The sequence below is a fragment of the Mus caroli genome, chromosome 16 (assembly GCF_900094665.2).
Source record: "Mus caroli chromosome 16, CAROLI_EIJ_v1.1, whole genome shotgun sequence".
Taxonomy (NCBI): domain Eukaryota; kingdom Metazoa; phylum Chordata; class Mammalia; order Rodentia; family Muridae; genus Mus; species Mus caroli.
The window spans coordinates 47122693-47141556 of record NC_034585.1 but is presented as its reverse complement, the minus strand read 5'-3'; the positions used below and the strand labels follow the sequence as shown (position 1 = coordinate 47141556).

Genomic DNA, 18864 nt, shown 5'->3' with positions numbered 1-18864 from the left:
GGAAAAAAATGGAAGAAACGGCGGGTCAGGCTTTTTGCCTGTTGGTGACTCTGGAGGGGAGCCGAGTGCCTGAAGATGTATTGATCTCTGAGTTGGTCAGGTATACCACTTGGCACTCCAGCACCCCAGACAAAGCAAGAGTGAGTGTTCAAACAGGACTGTACTTAACTCTCCTCATCACATCTCATATCATGCCTGGGATATGAGATAAGCCAACATTTCCCTCAGAGGCCCATCCACATGGTCCAGGGTTCACACCAGTCTGGGCTGGTGTTCTCTACTCAGAAATGTCTTCTCTATCTCTCTTTGTCAAACAGCCCCTCCTAACTTCATCTGTCTAGCCACTCCATAGCTCTGTCCTTGATATGTCTGTCTTCAATCTTTTTGGCTTGGATTTGTTTTTTGTTTTGTTTTGGTTTGTTTTTTTTTGTTGTTGTTGTTTTTTGAGATGAGATATGTTATTTATCCCTGTGTATCCTAGCACTTTCTTTATCTGGCCTTAAACTGAGTAATCTTTCTGCCTCAGGCTCCTGAATGCTGTGATTACAAGTCTATGCTACTATGCTTGGCTTTATATTCAGTCTTGCTCTGGCAGATACAGGTTATACCTGGAAGGTTATATATCTCTATCTCGATCTATCTATCTATCTATCTATCTATCTATCTATCTATCTATCCCTCTATCTATGTACCTACGTAGCTACGTACCTACCTACCTACCTACCTATCTATGCTTGTATATATAAATGACATGTGTGCCCATATGAGCAGCTTTGCCTGTTTTGTTCATTGCCACATCTGCAGTATTGAGAACAGGGCCTAGCTTAGAAGATATGAAGTGGATACTTGCTGAATGCACAGCTAAGTATTAGGACCTTGGATCAGCATGAGTTAGAACTATAACCCTGAAGAACTGGAGAATGCTCCTGGGTCTCAGGTTCACTTCAGTAGCTCATGTGTGCTATCTTTCCTACTGTACAAAACTGCCACAGCAATCCTAGGAAGAAAGCAAGGATCTTTGTTGACTGTGACAGTATATGATTTTTTTTTTTTAAAAAACACATACTTTCACTTTCATTTTATTATTTATGTATGTGTGTGAATGGGTGGATGGATACATGCCACGGGTGTAGAGGTCAGATCTTAGACCTTCACCATGGACTATGAGGCTTAAGCGAGACATTAGGGCTGCACAGCAAGTGTTTGCCTCCAGGGTCATGCTCCATTAGGGCATGCGGGTTTTTTGTTTGTTTGTTTGTTTTTTGTTTTTGTTTTTCGAGACAGGGCTTCTCTGTGGCTGTCCTGGAACTCACTTTGTAGACCAGNCTTAAAAAAAAAAAAAAAAAAAAGATGTGCACCATCTCTTTCTTCTTCCTGAACAGAACTTTATTCATACTGTTACTTTACAAAGTGAAAAAGGAAATGAGTACTTTTTCCAGTGTAATAATTTTAACAGATGTGATTGTAGCCAAATGCCTTTGGATTCTTAGTCAGTTTTAAGAATAATTTAGAGGTGAAGAATACAACCTGGAGGAAGCTGTTTTCTGTACCAAAAATGAGATGGAAACAAAACGTTTCTAAGTTATTTAATCCATAAATAAGAAATATGGTTAATTATGGTGAAGATGCTAAAAACAGCTTTGGAACCTTTGAAATAGGAGAAATTTGAAGTCATCAAATTTATTTTTATACCGTGAATTGATTGAATATGAAAATGAGACTCCTATAAGTGAAGATAGCAAATCTAAGAACTTGAAAAACAGAGAACAAAAATAAATATAATAGAGGAGTTAAATGAATTCCTTGTACATTCTCTGCTATCAAGGAAAACAATCAATATTCGAAAATTAGGTTGAAGAACAAGAGAATTATGTTTCTTAGATTATATGTTTGCTTTTACTCTCTTGTCAAACTAAATTCACATTTCTTTTCAAGGTAGCATTCTTTTACTTTGTAAGAGAGTTGAGACTCCAAACAGCAAGTTGACATATATTCAAGGTTGAGATAAACAGAAAAGAAATTAAATTGTGTATGTGAAGTGATGCAGTAAAAGTCAAAGAACCTTCTGTCACATGACCCCAGCTGCTTTTGCTCCCTGCTCGCCCCTCCCCCCTCTTTCCTGAAGACAGCTGGATTACTTGTTTTTCTCATCACTGTGAGAAAGTACTGTCTAGAAGCTGCTTAAGGGGAAGAGGTTTGTTTTGCCTCCTGATCAAGACTTCAGTCCACCATGCTAGTGAAGGCATAGCTTCTGGGCTCCGCTGGTCACATCCTCTCACTGGACCAGGTTACAGAGAGACTGAGGGAGAATGTGAGCCACAGCCAGGTCATGTCCTGTAAAGATTCCCCAGCCTCTGGAAATAGCACTGTAGCTGACACATTCAGTACACGGACCTTGAGAAATTTAACATCCAAAATCTTCAAGTATCAGCCTAATGCCATTCACTGAGTGTGTAGTGCTGCTGTTTACTGTATGATAGTGCACTTTTCTGTTAAGTACATCAAGTAGATTGGCACTTGGGCATAGTAGTACGTATTACAAGTACCACGTACTACTACGATAACATCAATAACATCATTTTTGTTGTTGTTATTGTTTTTTATATACTTGTGTATATATTCTGTGACCCTAGAATAATTTGAGTCTCTGTTGATGAGATCTGTCTGAAATGAAATATAATCAAAAAGCAAGAACTCGTTGAGTTAAATGTTTCCCATGCAAAAATAACTTTAATTTGAAATTTTATGTGTTCATTTCTGTATTTAACTACATGTATGTCTAACTACAGGATAAACTGAGTCATGATCTTATTCTGTAGATGTTAGTTTAATTGATTAAGAAGCACTTTAACCTTTTTTTTTTTTTTGTCTAATTTTGATTTCAGTTTCCCCAAAAGCTATTTATTTCTGAAATGATTCAAACTTGAAAACAGAGGGAGGAGAGAGGGAAAGATTGGGGGAGAGACAGGGAGGTTGGGGGAGAGACAGTGGGGTTGGGGGAGAGACAGTGGGGTTGGGGGAGAGACAGTGGTGTTAGGGGAGAGACAGTGGGGTTGGGGGAGGCTTTCTTTTGGCAAGTCTTTTGGAGAGCTAAACTTGATCTAACTTCTCACCTGGCACCCACAGGTTCTGCAGCCTCTCATTAGTGCCACACTGGGGACGGGAAGCCTTTCTCTAGACACTAACTATAGCAAGATGAAAATTGTAATATTTCTATCTCAGAACTCATGTGCATTTTAATATAAGATGTGCAACACATTAACTGAGCACTCTACACTCTCATATCGATTTTGCATGTGTGACTATACACATGTGGGAACTTCAATCGGTTGTGAGGCTTAAACTTAGGAAGTCTGCATGGCTGTGCTACTATAACCTGAAGACAGTGCCTGCAGTACAGATGCTCTAGAAACACTGGCAAATTAGTGCCATCCAAATTGAAATTCTGCATTCCATTAAATTTGGTGTTAGTAAGCACCCCCAGGTTAGTTATATTTATTTCTTCCTGGCTGAATTCAGGAAGGAGGAGTATTTAAAATTTTTGTATGCCTTTAAGTTTACAGTTAGCTCTATAATCATTAAATGTTGGTAGCTGTGTAAAGATAAGATGAATTGTAGATATCTTGGCTCATTTTTCATGAACACTTAATCAACAAGTGTTTGTAAGACATGTTAGCCTTCTAACAGATTGTGCTCTATCTTGACTGTGGCTTGGCAGGTGGAACATGTGATAATTGAAATATTAATGTATGTAAGTTAGTTTACTTTAGGTCATATGCTAGAAAGGTTGACTAGAGTCAACCTTTTATATGACCTATAAAGATGATAGTACTATTGTGTATTGACTTTATATTGACTTCTGTAACTCACTGAGTTTAACTTGTGCCTGTGCCTCTGCATCTACATTGCTATCTTTAAAGGCACGTGAATTATGTACTACCTAATTGTTCTTTAACACTGAGGTGAGGCCCCTTATTACCAAGTGCCTCCTCATGATACGATTGTTTTCATTTCAAGTCATGTTTTACACTCCTAGACATTGTTACAGACACTTGGAAGCAAATAAGATTTCTGCAGAGTATGTAGAGGGACTGGCTTCTGTTTCGAGCTTAGCTACTATTATGTGGTGAGCATTGTCCTTAAAAAATCTGCTACTGTAATTATCAAATAAAAGAGACAGTAAAGCCTGTATTATGTAAGAAATCTGTGCTGAGTTACATATGCTCCTCTGCATAGCTAGGTGTCACCCATATATGGACACGTATGTGATACTCTGACAACGTGTTCCATACAGTTTTTGAATACCAAGTCTGCTTTCAGCATCATTGGTGTTATGGATCATCAAGTCTCGGTATACTATAGAGGAATCAAAAGAGAAGGGTTTAGTATCAGCCATCACTGTCAACGGCAATAATGCCAGAGCTCTTTCCATAGCAATTACCTTATTGACCAGTTGAGGAAAGGAAGCACACAGGAGGCTATCTTCCAGTTTATTTGGTAAAGTGAGCATTTAAATGGACGATACAGTTCACAGGTCTGATAGCTTAGTTTTTGCGGTTAAGGTGATGTATTTTTTGTATTTTTAAATTAGCTTTACAAAGTAATAGGTATCCAAATGGCACTTTGTACATGCGTCCTTTGGTTTGTTTCCACCCCTTCCTTTCCTGCTTTCCTTTCTCACCCAGTAGCCGCATACCTACTTAGCTCTATGGGCTTCCCCAACTTACTTCCATATGACTTCTTTTCTTTTAGTCACTTGGGCCCATTTCCAGTTTCCTGGCTTTTATGCGGTATATTTACTACCACCTGGACACCTGTGTTACAGACACTGTGTTTCTTATTCACTTTGAGACCAATTCACTCTTTAGAGACCATAACATAATTTTTTTCTAATAAGGCTGTTATACTAGATTCTGTTGCTAGAAAAGATGATCCAGTCAGTTCTTTTTTAAATGAGTTTTAATTGATGATCAAAAGCACATTTTTACTACACTTGATCTTAGACAAAAGGCAGACAAGTGATCAAAATCACATTTTTAATGAATTTTTTTTGTGCTAGAATATTTTCTACATTTGAGTTCCTAAGTGCCTCTAAAGTATGCTTTAGATTATTTCCTTTTTGATGCTTATAAATAAATATCCTTGCTTGGCCTGTATAGATGGTCTAGTAAAGTGCTCACTGGGCAAGCGTAAGGACCTGAGTGTGTTTGATGTACACTGCTAATGGCAGCCCCGAGGAGGCAGTGACCGACATTCCTGATGTTCACTAGCTCAGCAACCTGGCCTAGTCAGTGAAGCTTCAGGGTGATGCGTGGCCCTGTGGCTACTGAGGAGCAAGCAGCACTGGAGACTGGCGTCTGGCCTCTACGCGTACACATATGTGAGCGGACCTGCCTGTACGTGTGCCCACGTGGATGGGATTACACATGCACACAGGCTTCTTGATTGCCAACTACATAATGATCACTGCTGATTCTTGAAATAAGCACAGGCAGAGCAGTGATTTCTTATCAATATATGGGTCAGATTTTTGTGTTTTGTTTCTGAGCTTTAGGGTAGTTGTCAGAAGAACCCCAAACTAAACAAGTCCAACTCAGTATTGAGACCTGACCTGAATCCTACTTAGCGATGTCAGAGAAGTCTTTAAGATGAACCTTTTTAATTAGATATTTTCTTTATTTACATTTCAAATGCTATCCCGAAAGTTCCCTATACCCCCTCCCCCTGCCCTGCTCCCCTTCTACCCACTCCCACTTCTTGGCCCTGGCGTTCCCCTGTACTGGGGCATATAAAGTTTGCAAGATCAAGGGGCCTCTTTTCACACTGATGGCCGACTAGGCCATCTTCTGCTACATATGCAGCTAGAGACACGAGCTCGGGGTACTGGTTAGTTCATATTGTTGTTCCACCTATAACGTTGCAGACCCCTTCAGCTCCTTGGGTACTTTCTCTAGCTCCTCCATTGGGGGCCCTGTGTTCCATCTTATAGATGACTTTTAATCATTTCCATTTATAATGGGTACTGTAGGCTCGTGTGTTGAAGGTAATGTCCCTGGAAGTTTCTGGAAACCTTGGGACTTGGGATCTAGGTGAAGGAAGTAGGTCCTGAGGGCCTCTCCTTGGGAATTCTCTCCTAACCCTAGCTTTTCCCCCTCTGTCCTTCCTGGCTACCCTGAGGCAAGCAGACTCTCAGACTCCACCACTGCTTCAGGCATGAAGCAGTGCAGAGAGGTGACCTCAGAAACCTTAGGCCTACAGTCAGTGCTTCCTGTTGAACTGTTTTTCTTGGGTCCTTGTCATGATAAAAGGTCTGACTAACACAAGGAAATAAAGAGAAGCTTCAAAAGTTAAAATAGATGCCTTGTGTCAGTTGGAGAGGATATTGGATGAAGCTAAATTGAGAAACGTCAGTGAATACCAGAAGCAAGGGGTTTTAAGAGTGTCAGGGTAAGTTTATGGTTTTTCTCCTCTAAAGCTAGATAAACCACTAAACAGTTTTGAGCCAATGGAATTGACGGGACTGGCTGGAAAGGAAAAGAAAAAAAGGACTGGAAAAATTGGTTTTAGAGGACTTTAGTGTTGTTTTTGTTAAAAAAATTTGTTCTAACAGTTGTAAATTACACTGTCCGATTATGATGGTGATAGCCTGGATATAAGTTGAAATACCTATATCAAGTAAACCTTTTTCTAACTCATGGGTTAGAAGCTAATGAGTACTTGGTTGTGGAGGGGATCAAGCCTAGGGTTTTGTATATTGTATTATATTATTTTATTATTCAAGCCCTTAATCACTGAGCTACATCCAGCTTGACATTTAGCTTTAAGGATTTCATCAAAGAAGGTGTTCTGAAACATTTAATGGTTGCTATTACTCAGTTCTGTCTCTCTCCCTCCTCTTTGCCCTTCTCTCATTGTGAGTGCCCCTCCCCCCGGGGGGAGGTATATGTGACTGTATTTACTTATTGAAAAGTTAACGTTCATCATTTGTCAACTCAGAATTCCAGGTCTCTATCTCCTAATGAAAGTAAAATTAGTAACCTAATGAGCTTGGCTATACACAGATTTTTTTGAGGGTGTAGAGGGATGGTAAAAGAAAAGGAAATAATGAAAGGCAAAAATAAGTCAAAGATACAGTTTTTAAAAAATACAGATGTGATTGTTCAGATATCAGAACAATTGCTGATATTGTGCGGAACTGTGATAGCGGCAGAAGCTGGTGTGGAAGGAGGAGAGGTAGGTGGTGTTCTGCGTAGATTGCATTGGAAGTGGAGAAAAGATAGCCAGGAGGCTGTGCTTAGGGTAGAAGTTTAATTTTTGTTGTTGTTGTTGTTTTGAGACAAAGTCTCTCTGTGGAACCCAGTCTGTCCTTGAACCCATGATTCACCTGCATGAGCCTCCTGAGTGCTGGGACTGTAGCTGTGTGCCTGGTAGGTATAATTCTGTGTTTAAGATGAGCTGGGGAGAGATTCCAAATGAACCCGAGGCATAAGGGAAAGTTAGGCTGATCTTTGAAAACTGGTAAAAGCGGATACTTTATCTATACACAGAACAGTGGCAAGGCCTATGTGTTTATAAAGGAGAGCAAAACCAAGTTATCTACTGCAGGAGACAGTGTCCGGCTAGGAAAGGCAGTTAGTTTAACTTAGGAATGGTGATTACTGAGAGAAACTGAAACACTCAGCTGTTTAAGTTAGCAATCTATGGATGAGTAAGTTTGGAGTAAAGTTTTCATCAACTCGAGAAGGAAGTGTTGTTGAGTGACAGTCTTCATAAAGTAATCTATAAGTGCTTAGACATTCACTCTCAGGGAAACCAGAACACATCTTCTATAAAGGTAATTTCAACATCTTTTTCTTGGAAGCTGCCGTCGACTGTTTCAAATCAAGGCTTATCCAGGTGCTAATATCATTTCCTCACATGCACTCAAGTGACTTTCTTTAAAATGTCATCAGTAAGCATACTTCCTAAATACTTCACCCACAGGACTTACATTGTTATAATTGGCATCTCAAGGAGGTGAATAATGAGCTTCCAGCTTTTCTTTGACATCAAGTACTGTTAATACTTTATGTAAAGTCTACTCTTAATAAAAATCCTTTTGAGAATTCTTCACCTGTACATGCAGTTTCTGGGCTCTGAGGCAAATAAGGAGTCACTTGTTTTGATCTCCAGACAGTGTTATAAAAGATATATAAAAGATGCATTCCAGACTCCAGTTAGTAACAGTAAGGATGAAAACTGCAATTTTTCTTTGCATGTTATATGCTATGTTCTCTGTGTACATATAGATGTGTGTACATGTATATTATAGTTGTTAAGTTATAATTGTTGCTATTACTTGAGCCCTTGAACCAAGGTCTCCCTGTGTAGTCCTGGATGACCTGGAATGCCCTATGTAGACCAGGCTGGCCTTGAACTCAGGGAGATCTGCCTGGCCACGTCTCCAGAATACTAGAATTAAAGTCATCTGTTACCAAACCTATCTCTTTATATATTTATGCTTATAATCTTTCATTGTAGTTTCTACAGTGATCTTTTTAATATAGATATTCATTTTTCCTATTTAATATAGTAAAGAACTGAAAAGTTCAGGAAACTTAAGTTTATTGTTTGAGCTATTTCACTACTTAAGATAGAAACCTGGAATTAAGTCTAGTCTCTTTGACTTTTAAAGACTATGTTCTCTATATACCCGTGCAATTTTATGATATGTTTGGCATCATAAAACTGGCATTTTTACCATCTTTGATGGCAGCCTTCACCCTAGAGTGGAAGCACACTGCCTCAGTGTTACCTTCTGTTACCTCTGTCAGCTTGGAGGAATGGACTGACCCTTTGATCACACTGGTATTTGTTATTGCAGACGAACTCAGTAAGTTACGTTATGCTCTTTCTTACCTGTATTATTGTTGTTGCTCTTGTTACCATGGTGTTTTATATGAGAAGGACTTGCTATGTAACCTCGCAAATGCTTAAATTTGAGATCTTCCTGGCTCTGCTTCTTAAGTGCTGGAAGAGCATGCGTGCATCACTGTGACAAGCTAAGAGGTGAACAAATATCTGCAAACCATTTAAGTTGTGATGAGCACTTCAACAGTGGAGCCAAATCCCAGTCATCCACTAAGACTCTTCTTATTCCCATTGTTGTAGGTGCAGGAAGTGAGGCATAGAAAGTTTACCTGCCCCAGTTTACACTGTTGATTGGAAACCGAGCAGGGATTCAGGTTCTACCAATTTGGTTGCTGGGCTCCTAATCACATCACAATACCTGTAGATCATCCTTACATGTTAATATATCTATTTACATTCCATGAACCGGTGATGCATACTTTTAACATACATGTGTAGACATAGAACTGGTACACTGATTTTAGAGAGAACAGAAATGATATTCTTGAAATGCATTGGCTCCTCATGACACAGTAATAGAACTCAAGTTCCTTTATCAGAATTCAAGGATAAATCACTCTCTAGTGACTCTCTTACTTGGCATCCTTAAGTGTTTCTGCAATTTTGCTTATTGCAATTAATAGAGAAATGTTCACCTATGTGAGACATATAGAGCAGCTCCTATCTTCATACTCTGGGCTTCAAAAGAATAGTTGAACTATTTTAGAATTCATAGGTATGAAGTTCATAAATGTTTTAACATGGGGACTGACTGGGATTCTTTGCTCTTACCAAACAAAATACATAAAAGTACAAAGATCAGAAGCCCTCCCTGTTTTTAAAACCAGGTAGGCTGTAGTACCAGGTAGGTTGTGGGCCTTTTCAGTGAGTTTTTTCCTCTTCTCTTCTTTCCTGTATTGTGTTTATTCCACAAACCGTATATTAACAGTTAATCAAGAGTCTTCTTTCAGTTCTTAAAGGATGAAAAGCTGCTATCCGGGAGTTCGGAAAATATTCTCAAGTATTTCTAAATCAAAACTGAATTAGAAAAAGCAGCATGGAATTAGTAAAACCTAGCCAGTCACTAGAGGGCAGAGAAGTACTATACTTTTGCCCTGTTTGAAATTTTCTGTTTTAAACATTGCTGAACAGGATAGAAAAAAATATTGGTACACTTCTGAATAGAAGTTATTTTTTTATTTTTTTGTAAATTGTCTTGTAAAATCCAATAATGTGCTTCACACTTGTTCTGATAGAGCTTTTCTGGCAATTGCAATGGCTGCTTCTCAAAGGGTATGGTTATTTAAAAGCATGTAAATATTGCTCAGGAGGGAATACTGATGATTAAAAGAGTGTGGTCGTTTGCACATGGCATAGCTTGAAGTGGTACCTCAGTGTAGATGGTTAGGTGCAATTTTGAGACATTTTAGCACTTTAGCACTGTTTGCCTCAGAGAATTCACCGAAGTGTAGCTGTTCTTCCATTTGGTCAGCTGAAATATGTTGGGTCATTAATTAAGACCTTGAAATTTCGAAACGTAAAAACAAATGAATTCTCATTTAAAAAAAATTATGTTTGATCTGGTTACTTCACTTAATTTTGTTCCTGTTCTAAATTTACTACCATACTGATGTACTTTTATTCTGGTTTTTTCTTTTTGATACATTTAAAAATATTCTTAGTAACATACTTTATTCTTTAAAATTACTTTACATTAGGTAGAATTTGAATTTTATTTAATAAAAAATTGTATAAATATAATATGCCTTTTAAATAGGGAAAGCACAGGAGATCAGGAAAACACTTGATTTTGGAGTCAGATTTGGTGCTCTAGTTATTCCTTTGCTTGTGACTTTGGGCAGCTCACATTACTCACTGGCCCTCACATTCAAAACTTGGAAAACAATATTTCCTTGTTTGAGGATTGTGTGAGCAACTGGTGAAGGTGAATGTTGGTGGGTGGAGGTAAATGTTCAGGGAGCCCTCAAGTTACTTCTGAACAGTTGAATGTATTTCTAATTTAACACCACTAGGGCACTGTTGCTTTGTATGTAGTACCACAAATGTGGACTCCCACCCAGAACCCAAGTTACAGTTGCAGACTTCTCTGTCTCTGATTTTCTTTGGCTGCTTAGTCCCTGCCACTCTGACTAACTTTCAGCTCTGATTCTCTCCTCTGGTAATCTTCATGCTTCCTCTCTCTGTGTTTCTCCTGATTGTCTCTGCTCTTTCTCTGTTTTTCTTATCCCAGGCACCCTCAGGAAGACCCCAAGCCTCTAGCAGATGATATCATCTCCAGCATGTTATAGATGTGGAGGATTCCCTGGGATATTGAGAAATACCAGAGGCGAATTGTTCCACTGTAGTAAGTCGATCAGCATTTATATAGTGACTACTGTTTAGAGCACAGTTGGTGATACCTTGGGACCACAAAAAGTTAGAGTACAGTGCAAAAGACACAGGCTTGTCCTTTCTTCTTGGGGAATCTTGTAGGTTGCCCTTACATGCAATTGAAGGCATTTTTAAAGCTGACAAATAATTTTATAAATGTTATGTTGTTGTATGTTAAAGAGATGTATGGTTAACGCTATATAGAAATCTAGCTGGCTTTGGCTACTGTGATCCCTTGCCTCAGGAACCTCTGGTATACTCTCAGGGATAGTAGTCAAATGAGCTTGATAAATTTTGGCCTAGCAGATATGAACTTTTTATTCATTTAGAGAAAGAAGTTAGGTCAAGATGGTGCTTATTGCCACTTTGAGAGCTTAGGATTTAGGCTAAGCTGTGACAATTGTTAATAAAGTGTTATGATGAAAGTGTTATGAAAGTTAGCACAGACTCTTAGAATGTTCAGGATACAAAAGTGAACTCTTATCTATCTAACACATCTGTTTTCTTTCCATTCTGGACATTGTGTTTGCTGTTGTATTTTAGCAGTGCTACCTAGTACACATGTCATGGTTTACAGAGTTGGATACATATTAAATTCTTGTGCTGCTAACTCTGATATACTAGGCACCCGCTTAACAATATGGCATCCCAGTTTCCTCGTATACAAGCTGCAATTGAAAATATTTACCTCAAGTCGTTGTATGGATTTAATGAGATGCTTTTTTATATAGTTCTAAGTACATATTACTTGCAGATACTTAAAAATATCCTTTAAATTGTTTTTTAAAATACCAAGTTATTTCTGACAGCTTTCTAAAAATAAAGGTTTCCCCACAGTTCTTACCAAACACTATTATGTATAAATATCATATATATATATATATGTATGTATGTATATATGCATGCATACATGTAACTATGCGGAATAGCATGAATATGGATGACTGAGCACCTATCCTGGCTCCGATGTCTTTGATCACTGTGTACTCTGCCAGGTTCCACCCTGTGAGTGTTGGACGTGGGACTCCCATGCTTTTCTTGGGTGTTTTTTTATACTCCTTTACTCCCACTATGAAGTTTTGTTTGTATTTTCTCCTGCAATAATCTGTTCTTCCAACATCATGGCTGAGTCATCTCTGGTCACACTGCTAATTCATGACTAGAGTTGTTTATAGCCTTTTGTTGTATAAAAATGCCCCATTCCATGATGCCCATTTAGGCTGCTACCATTCTGTGTGTGTGCATGTGTGTGTGTCTGTATGTGTGTGTTTTCATGGAGGAAAAAAAACTGTAGAAGAAAAGTTCTGAAAAGTTTAGTAGATTCCCTTTCTAGGAGTACTTTTTGTTGTGGTATGTGTGCAGAACTGTTAGGTCAAAGATGCGCCAAGCTTCAAATGCTATGAAATGATGTGTTTCATAGACTTTGTTACAGTTTCTACTTGCATGAGCAATGCCGTTGCCCCTTTCCTCTTTGTCTTCAAGTTCTCCTAAATTGTTAGACGCTGTTTAGATTATTGCCATATTTTTGTCCTTTAAGGGTATTTATTTCTGTTTGGGCAGCTTTAAATGATTTTTTTTTCTGGGATACTCTCTTAAGAATAAGCTTGATAATCCTCATTTTTAAGTTAGTTCTGTTGTAGCAGTAACTTGCGTCTCTGTTTGGCAGTAGTCATAGATCGTCTTTACCAAGTGTAGATATCCTCAAGTGGCTGTGAATGCTTGCTAAACAAGTGTTCTTCTCCAGAAAGTGATGATATAGAGCTCACACATGATGAATGAAAAGTACAGAGACATATATACTTCCCCTATCTGAGTAGAGATGGAGAGCTACAACAGAGGCTTCCTGCCAGCTGTGAGATTTGATAAGCTTGTGTCCTGCTTGCCTCTAGAAAGTTCTACACTCTGAAATGTATAAGTCCAAGGTGTCCTGGCCAGACTTTCCATCTGTGTCCTTCACCCACTTTCACTTTCTTAGTAATTCTTCTGGCATCTAATTATATTTTTATAAAGTTTAACCTAACTGTAATATCCACATCTTAATATTGTGATATGAGTAGACTGAGTGTCTATAATTTTACGTGGCAATATCAGTGTTTTATGTCTTGTCAGGAACATCTTAACTGCATCTGATTTCTGAAATTCCTGGGGAAGGGTACTGGGGTTTAACCTACTGGGGTTGTCTAGTTAATGGTTGTTTAGTGTATATAGAAAGGAAAGATGGTATGCACTCATTTTACTAAATTATTTTACTAAATGTGGTAGGGCATGCATCATGAGTATTGAATATGAGTTCTGTTTCAGATGGCTATAGTAAAACACAAATAGTGTATTCTTGAACTTTACTCTAGAAAAGTATGCATCTTCTAATTAAAATGAGTAAGACTTGCCATTTGGATTCATACCTGCAGTCTGAATCTGTAGACCTAACTGAGCTTTAGGTTCATATTTACACCACAGCAACGTCTGTGTCTCATACTCATCAAACAGGGTATACATTGAACTCTGCGTTGTGTCTTCCTTGCTTAGGTTTGGTTTATTCTGGAGAAAGAATACATTTTCCCCTTTGTAGAGCGAGTATGATAAATGCCTTTGACTTTCCTCCTTCATTCTTCAGCGCTAACGCCTGAGTTCTGCCCTTTTGCCTCTACTCCTCACCCCCATTCCTGTGGCTCTGAACAGTGACTCACCCTATCCTTTCTATGTGCTCGAGCACTAACTCCCAGGTCGTTTCTCGCCCCACTCATTTACCTTTACCCTCTCCTGGAGTCAGTGGGTCTGTGCGTCTGTTGCTGGAAGCAGGATATTCTGGCTTCCTGCTCTGGTCCTTCCCTACTGACTCCTGTTAAATGGTACAGAGAGGCTGGTCCTTCTCGGGCTGCCCTCACCCAGTCTTCCCATCTCTATTGACGATTGGTTCTTCCAGTTCAGACAAGCTCTGATTATAAACTTCTCTGAACCAAGCACCAAAAGCACACGATGTGGAGATCAGGTGGCAGAGGGTAGGGGAACATCTTTCTGTATATCATAAGCATCTCTCCCGAGGGTCTTAATGGAGAGCTCAGATCAAATGGGTCCCTTTTGACCTTCAGGGATAGAAAATAATCGGATCTCATTAATGTTATTCATCTGGTTTTTTTGAAATCCTCATTTGAGTTTAACAGTGTCTACATTAAAGAGAAGAATTAGGCAAGGGGAGAATTTTTAATGTAAAAGATGAAAAAGGATGAAATGTTTAATAAAGGATTTAATTTTAATAAAATTCATGTAGAACTAAATCAAGTTTGAAATTGAAAAATCATATTAGTTTCTTTTAAATACTAGATTACATATCATTAAAAGTATAGCTGATAGCTTCCCATCAGTAGCCTTCATGTACCGAGAACACCTGAGACCTGAACCTGGCTGGCGAGCTTACCAACTGCTTACTTACCCAAACTCCAAGTGTTCGGTTTCCCAAAAATGAAGTTAGCCATCATATCTGAAGAACAGATTAGTTTTTGTTGCTTAGAAATATAAGGAGAAAAGCAAGCTTTTGTGCTTGTAAAAGAAAAATGGGAGAAATTACATGAATGCAAAACTTTACTGATAGTTCTGAGAAAGCTTTTGTTAACGGCTCTTACATTGTCTCTTTGATTAATGTAAAATGCTTGACCTATTAAGTGCGCACATTAATATTTCAAATTATCAGTTTAAGTTCCTTTTGTACTTTTAATTCACTTAGCATTTTATTAATTTGGTTTGGCTTCAGAGTGCTTTGCCAAACCTATAGATGTAGTTTAGCATTCTTAATTTAATGTCCTCTGAGAGACATAGTCCCTTATTTCAACTGCAGCAAATATTAATAATAAGCTAGTATTTCTAACAAGCAGCAAATATTAATAATAAACTAGTACTACTAACAAGTTTCAGCTTCCATAAATAAGTGGAGATATTAATAAATATATAAAGTTTTTGATAGAAAAATTTCTGAAGGAAGCTAGAAGTGTAAAATTCAGAATAAAATTACAGTTATATATTTGATTTTATTTTTATTTATAGAAATACTCTTGTTTTATAGAAAACCTAGAAATGAATTTAAAATCTCAAATTTGATCTGCATGTAATTATCCGAGTAATTATTCCAAAAGTAGATTTATCTGTATTATTAAAAAGCATTTGGTAAAGTAGTTCCCAATAGTCTCATAAAATGTAGTTCTTGTTGGGACAATATTCATTTTGTCCAAGAGTTAACATGTTAGTAAGAAAGCAGTGAATTTTCCTGAAGTAATTTCCCAATATGTTTACCATTTATTCCGGTACCTGTAAAATACATATTTCTAAAAGGCTGCCTAGGTTTTATTGAATAAAAAATAAATAATGAAAAACAGAAAACAAAGATTGATCATTGTTCTGGGGACTAGTGTCCTCAAGGATGCTTGCCTGGATACTGGCATATTTTTAAGAGGGTTTTCTTCTGCATGTCTGCCAACCCACTTCCTCCTAACTCTCTGATTATGTCTGTTTCTTTCATACTCAGCCAGCTGACACTTAACTTCCTTTCTCTGTGTCTGCCAAGCACTGTGGCTCCTTTGAATGGTGGCATCTTTGCCCTTAGGTTAAAGACTGTTTTGAGCTTAGAGAAAGTCTGGCTGCTTTTGAAAAAATCCATTTATTGTTATATGCTGTTGTTTAACCCTTAAGCGGTTCCTATAGATAGATATGTTTGCTATAATAAGGTAGGTGGCAGTGTGGCCTCTGGACCATGTGCTGCTCAGTAAACTCGGTATGTGTTTATCACTTAGTGATCCATCAGCTTCTATGAAACACACTGGACCCAGGGAAGCCAGTGCCCTGGGAGTTTAAGTCAGATAAACTTTAGATTTTGGGGCCCAGTTTGGGGGTGGCCAGCAAGCTCCTGTCTCCATTACCACCACAATGTTGGGGTTCTAGGCATGTGAAGCAATGTTGTTGCTTTTGTTTTTGTGGTGGCTGGGGATTAAAACTGAGGTTCTCGGGCTTTTGTACATCCTGTCTCCCTCACCTGTATATGTTTGAGTGAATTAATGAGAATAAATTGAAACTTACTTTAGAGTGGATTTGATAATCTTGTTTATACTAGTTTGCAATTTAAAACAACATATACTGTAAGGTGTTTGGGAAGTAAAGATTAGGTACTGATAGACAGTGAATAATACCCACTGCTGACCCTAGCAGTACACCGCCTTCACGCCACCTTCTCTACCTCACTATCCCTGAATAAGGCATCCTGGTAGGGCACTGTTGCTTTATTTGCTTTTGTTTTGAAATAGGGATGGAGAGGTTTTTTTTCTCCCCTTTCTTCCTTTTAAATTTTTGTTGTTCACTTTTTATGTTACTTATTTCTAAACTCAATTTCCATTAAAGGAGAGGTTGAGGAATATTTGTATGTTTCACATTGCTGTTTAATCCTTAGATACGTTAAATAGATGTCATTTTGTTGAACAGTTCCCCCCACCCCCGACTTTTGTCCCTTTTATTTTTATTTTTCTTTGTACAACCTGCATTTCAACAAAAGCGGCTTTAGGTTGATAAACAAGATGCAGCTGTCTGAAATATGCTCATTGACTCAGCTGGGCATCCTGCAGTTAACCAACAAAAGTTATTTGATTTGGAGGTAGTGTCAAGAAATCAAAATAAGCATTCACATTCAGTTGTGGCAGCTCTAATAAGTGTGTGTGCCTCTAACTGCAAGGCTTGATCACATGTAGTGCATTCTGATGTTGATCTTTGCAGAGATTTGAGCTCACTGTTGAGACTGTTAATAAGAGAGCCAGGTAGCAGAGATCAGCATTTATTCTGAATTTTGATCCCCAAAGGAAAAATCAAATCTTCATCTCCAAGGTTGACTCGTGAAAGCAAACATCAATATCATAACTAAGATGAGAAAAAGAATCTGTGTATGTTATTTAGTGAAAAGCAGTGAGTACTTTTTTTTTAAACCAAAGAAAATCAAAGAATGAAATGGACAGAGCCAGAAGCACACTGAGAATGATGTCCCAGAAGACTTGTAGGAATTGTAAAATTGAGTGCAGCAATATAAAACTATTCACACATTTTATTAGATTCATATAGAGCTGCAAACTGATGGTCTCTTTGAGAAACCAGTGTTGTAAATATTTAGGTAGGGAAAGAATATTAAGTCTCCAGAGTAACTAAATATTCACAATGGAGTGGTGCACTGAAGTAATAAATAATATATTTAGAAATGTAAGTTAATTTTAAGATTCAATTTTTATCTCTCCCTCCTTCCGCCTCCTGGAAATCTTCTATTTTCAAAGCCTTTGTGATTCTTTGTTTCTAATAGCACAGAAAGATGAATGTGTTAGGGGAAGTTATAAACACCGTGACTAGTACTAAAAGGCCTTATTAGAATATGGAATGGTTCTACTAAGTGTGTAGACACATTTGCAGAGGAGTGTTTTTCTGGTTACGCTGTGGAACTGACTGCTAGGACAGAGTCCTTGGGTTCAACTCTGTGAGACCTTAACAACTTCCTCACCTGAGCTTTCTGTGTATTAAATAAGGTCTTACACATTCACATATGAGTCAGCGCGGATTATCTGGGAAACAATGTTCTTATGTTTAAATGACTGTCTGTATAAATATTGGTGGGATTAGATCTCTTCACAGAAAAATTCTTGATATGTGCTGTGAACTGGGGGATCTAGGACATGACACCAGGTTTCAAACGTAAGTCAAACGTGCTGTTCCAGGGAAATAACCGGAGTGGGAAGCATTTTGAGGTATTTGGACCCTTCATTCACAGTGCGTGCTTCTGAAATCTCGTTGTACTATGGGAGCTCCTCAGGATGATGTTGAAGTGTAATGTATCTTTCAGTGATTGAAGCTAGGAATCACCCTTTCTATGAAATGAACGAGAATTAGAAGTATATTTGCTGTGTGTTACAGTTCACCAAAGTACAGGGTATCAAGTTAATTTAATTTCTTGGAGAATAATAAATTTTATTCAAAAAAAGTATCACAAAAGTATCACATAGTGATACTTAAAAAAAAAAAATCAAGAATGCCTTACATAGCAATGGGTGTGTACTACATGTTGACAGTCCATACATTGTGGCAGATTCCTGAGAAGAAAATACTTAAAAGGAAGAAAGATTTATTTTGGACCAGAGTTTCAGATATATAGTTCACTTTTGAAAAATCCATTTATGGCTATATGCTCTTGTTCTAATTGCTTTGGGCCTGAGTCAAATCCAAGTATTCTGTGACGGAGAAAAGAGGCAGCAGATCTGCTTACCCTAAGTCATCCAGACAGCAAAGAGGCCAGAGAAGCAGGACAGGTCTATCTCTTTAGAAAATGCCCATTCACATACTTCCTTCAGGTAGATCTGATACCCCAGTCACAGCAGCTTTCTTTTACTGATTATTTTATTTATTTACATTTCAAATTTTTCGTCCTTCCTGGTCTCCCCTCCACAAGCCCACCTCCCATTCACCCTCCCCTTTGCCTCTCAGAGGGTGCTCCCCCACTCACTCACTCACTCACTCACCCACTTCTGCCTCATCGTTCTAGCATCCCCCTTCACTGGGGCAACAAGCCTCAAA

General features: G+C 38.2%; 1 protein-coding gene across 14 annotated transcripts in view; it reads left to right on the top strand.

Annotated features, from left to right (window-relative positions):
- Bbx (BBX high mobility group box domain containing) overlaps nt 1–18864 on the top strand; it is a 243810-nt gene that overhangs the window by 101687 nt on the left and 123259 nt on the right. For 3 of the 14 annotated variants that reach the window (XM_029470820.1, XM_029470811.1, XM_029470816.1), the window contains one exon: nt 11141–11254. The exons of the other annotated variants lie outside the window; for them this stretch is intronic. The gene's annotated coding sequence lies outside the window, so the exon portion shown is untranslated. The remainder of the gene's footprint in view (nt 1–11140; nt 11255–18864) is intronic. 14 annotated transcript variants of the gene reach the window in all.